Raw genomic sequence first — 4,869 nt, forward strand, 5'->3', positions numbered from 1 at the left:
TAACCCCGAAGCGTATAACTCTGTCGCAATGCTTCTGTGTAAGGTTATTTGTGTTTTTTCATGTTGAAATAAATACGACAGTATGATAATCTCATGTGGCGTTTATTTACTTTATGTGGTTTTACCAAGCCTAATATTTTCCTCATACACCTGTAATAATTAACTTTTACAGATCCTGCACCAGAATGTGTAGGTAAGATTTCCATACAACCCCAAGCATTCATTATGTTCGTTAAATAATTAATGTAAGCTTGCTGTATGTATAATAAATGTAGGGGTTTGAATGCAAATCATACCTCAGCATAATTCAAAGTTCAGGCATTCGTGGATGCACAGGACCTTTTGATGTTGTGTTTGCCACTTATTGATCTAGCAAGTTTTCTCTATTTTAGTAAGCACTCATGTTTTTAGGTGTCAGCTGCTGAATGTAGTCTTTTCTTTTTTTCGTCATAGAAAGCACTCAAAAGTATTAAGAATAAAAACTACTGCAATAAGTTCAAGCTGTTTATAGCTTCTTACTGAGTTGTGTCTTATTTTTTTTACCCCCTCCCACACAGGAAAAAATACAAACTTATAATAGTGTATGGCAAAACCTGTATATTTAAGCAGACCCCATATTAAAAGTTACATCCTATGTTAAGCAGATGAATAGCTCAGTATGTTTGAAAAGTTTCTAACCGTATTTTCAGAAAAGACAATGTTTTCAAAAATAAATGTATCCATACCCATTTTAAAGGGTATTTTCTTTGTGTTAAAAGGTTTCAACCAATCATTAGAGCTGCAAACATTATAGCCAACTGAAGAAAACTTTACATTAATTTTATGTTCCAGACATGCATGGGATATCTGTTTTATTAAGACTCATAAGATTTTGTTATAAGGATTCATATACATGCTGCTTTGCAAATTTTTCTTGAATTTTGCTGCGTAAACCAATCAGAAGTATAATACAGACAATAGTAAAGTGAGCACCTTTTTGCATTTCAACATGTTTAAACATTGACTTTATTGATATTAATGTTGCATTTCTGATACTCTTAAAGCTGAGTCTGCAGGCAGAGCAAGTTTGTGTGATCTTTTGCTTTTAAGGCATCCACCATGACACCCCAATCTTAGTTTTCCTTTTTGTTAGTTCAATAACGACACAGCAGTTCAATAAGTACACAACAGATCAGTAACCACACCAGTAGTTCAATGACTACACATCAGTTCATTGAGCGTAAACTACATACAGCTGCGGGAAAAATAGCCACAAATACGTTAGTTATTTTTTAATAAAAATGCATAGCATTAAGTAAGTGGTGAATACTCATTTAGCTATGGTACGAGAACTAAAAAGATAAATAGCTATGTTACACTGTTATTAAGTTCTAGTGAGCTCGCTAATATAGACGGGAACATAGACTGATGTTATTTTAAAAAATTTTAGTCCGCTCAGAAGGTCTGTCATTCTCATCAGGGGCACAGTGAACAGACCTGGAAAGAGAGTCAGCGCCGAAAGGGTAAAGCCAACTTGGCCCGGAGAAAACTTCAACTAAATAACCCGAACACACGCGTTAATAAAGCAGAAAAAAATACAGTTAACCGTGGATGAAATCTTGTTTTTGGACTCTTTCCACACGTTTCAAACCGTGGTACCACAGCTGGCCCTACGTGCTTGAGTTGACTGCCATCAATCTATGTTTAAAAATAGTTATTTTTACCGTACAAGTCCTGAACTTCCAACTTTCTTGGTTGTTTAAAACTTGAAAGGCAGCTGCTCGTTTCCTGACCATATTTCAAAAATCTGCTTTCGATATGATAATGTCTGTGCAAATATAAGAGATCATAACAATTGCAGGCGATGCCTCAGCAAGGTACCAACAGTTTTCTTTCCAAAACGAATTAGAAATAAAGTTTCAAATGCGTCTAACTCACCGCAGCTTGAATAAAAACAACTGGTAGGATGACTGCACTTTGTTTTCTTCACTCGATGGCTTACGTCATTTCATATCACGCGCAATTTCTTCAAATGTTAACCGGCAACCGCCGTGAACTTTCGCGCGCAACTTGAAGGAGTTAAGTCACAGTAATCCTAGTGTCCAAGTGAGGCCTTTTTCTCACTAGTTCGGTTTTCTTATTCCAAAGAAGATATAGAATTAAATTACATAAAGTTTATGTCTTTAAAAAATGTAAAAGCATCTAGAAGGAGACAAATTAATATTAATGTAGTGTGTACAATGACATGTGTTGGTTGAGTTTGATCATCCAGGTGAACGTAGTCCTAAATAGGACTGTTGTTGTTGACAGTGACTCTGTTCACCCGGACGATCAAACTCAACATACTTTTGAAATGACTCCTGGGTTCAAACCTTTCACAATAATGTGTGTGTCACTCAGATGGTCACACTCTTCCCAGTATTCCTCAAATTTCAAATCCCAAATGCATTGGCAGCCACATAGTTTAACAGAAGTATAAAAAATAATAAACAAATAAAAAAGTGCTCCCTTGCCCCAAAATATAGAACTTGCACTGTTTGTCAAACTTGTACATTATTTTCCCCAGTATCAATTCCGTGGCAAGGTCATGCAAAGATCTTAAAAGAGAATTCATGATTGCTAGTATTATTGTTCCTTCAATTCAACCTGTCAGAAAACAACAGAAACGTTTGCAGACACTGAAAGACATATAGACTGCAAGCAGTCTCTCTTTTGCTTGGAAATGTGTAAGCGAGAGTATTTGAGCAGCGTATTCGAATTTGCGCCCTCGCAACTCACGCAACTTCACTGCTCAAATACTCTCGCTTACAGATTTTCAAGCGGAAGAGAGACTGCTCACAGTCTAAAAGACACACAACATAAAAATGATGGACCAGTTTTATAAAACCTTTACATGTTGTATTTTATATTATATCTTCAGGGAGGGAGCCAGCCTGGCATAAGGACACAGTTCTTCTCTCTTTGCATCCTCATTCATCCTTCTTTTTACCACCTATTTTTATCCATACAAGGTTGTTATAAATAAAAAAAAAAACCTGTAAAATTTTTAGAATTAGGGGGACATCCACACAAACTTTGCTGCTTTCTGCTTATTAGAGATATCCACTAAATACTGGTTTGTTTTTCTTAAATTATGGAAAGAAACGTTTTGCCACATTTTGAGCTATTCGACTGCTGAATACAGGGTGTCTGCTTAATATGGGGTCTGCATACCATACAATGTAGAAAATGAGTTAATTAGGCTTTCACTGAGGAGGGGAGGTACAAGAAATAAGACATAATTATAAACAAGAAGCTATGCACAGCTTGAACTTATTGCAGTAGTTTATATTCTTAACACTTTTGAGTGCTTTCTATAGAGAAAAAAAGAAAAGACTACATTCAGCAGCCGACACCTAACACCATGAGTGCTTACTAAAGTAGACAAAACTTGCTGGATCAATAAGTGGCAAACACAACATCAAAAGGTCCTGTGCATCCAAACCCCTACATTTATTATGCATGCAGCAAGCTTATATTATTTAACACACATAACAAATGTTTGGGGTTGTATGGAAATCTTACCTATACATTGTGGTGCAGGATCTGTAAAGGTTAATTATTACAGGGTCGTACAGGTGTATGAGGAAAATATGAGGCTTGGTAAAACAAACTCCAGATGAGATTATCATACTGTCGTATTTATTTCAACACCGTTTGCAACATGAAAAACACAAATAACCTTACACAAGTAAAGTTTTTACAAGCAAAAATCGGTTTCAGGATACACACTCAGTGATAGTGTTTTAACCTCGCGAGTAAATAATTCGTGAGCTCGTTGTTTTGCTAATTTTTTTAGAGTAAGAACCTTTCAGAATTCGGCAAAATCCTTGGGTCCACTCTTTTGAAGTTATGAAAATACCTCAAAGTTTCAATATTTTTTGCTCGATGGAATGTTGACAATTACAGTTTAATCGAGTAGAAGGGGTGGGTGAACTCAACATTTCCTTTAAAGACGAATTTTCCCCCGAAATCAAATTCAACTGACTTATGAGTAAAAAAAATGAAAGCAAATGTTAACGAAAGCTATAGATTTCAATTAAAAAAGGACAGAGAAAACTACAGAGAAACGGCTCCTTACCTCTAGCAACCGGGCCACCATTGTCTGCACTTACAAAGAACAGCACAAATTAGCTGCACAAAAAACCTTTTTCCTCTAACTTGGCGAGTCGACAGATGAAAACAAAGCTCTACTTTTCTTCTTAGGCTTGAAAGTACAATTTAAACTTCTGGCGATTCCATATAACCCATATAGGCTATTGTTTCCGATTTGATTTGCAATGTTTGAAAATTCTGTAAAGATGAAACCTATTGTTTACCGATTTCCACGCATGATTTGATCTGTCAATCAAATTGAGCTTTTTGGTTTCTTTACTGATTTAGGAACATTAACCTCCGCTTCTATTAACCTCGTGTTCAATAAAGAATTGCTAATTGTCCAATGTGAAGTGCGGAACAAAATATCACTCAAGCAGGAAAAGGTGTGTTCCACAAGATTCCCGGTCACGTCCGTGACAAAAATACTGGAAACCTTTATACGTTCTTTTCCTTCCTCTTTCAATAGAAAATACGTCCACATGGTTGCTTGTACGGTCGTCTTTGTAGGACCCGCGCATTTTGTCTTCAACGCTTATCCGGGCCGCAATGCTTCTTGTCCTCTTTCCAGCTGTTCAAACAAAAACGATGGTCACGCGGTCGCTTTTACCGATTTCTACCGTTGCTTGTAAAGAACCCATTTGTGTAGAAGTTTTAAGCAGTTTTTATGGTAGGTTCTTTGTTGAAGAAGGCCAATTTATCAACTTCACATCATCCCTCCACTTGTGCCGCCATTTTTTTTATTTGTTGACGTCG

Source organism: Porites lutea, chromosome 3 (genome assembly GCF_958299795.1).
Source record: "Porites lutea chromosome 3, jaPorLute2.1, whole genome shotgun sequence".
Taxonomy (NCBI): Eukaryota; Metazoa; Cnidaria; class Anthozoa; order Scleractinia; family Poritidae; genus Porites; species Porites lutea.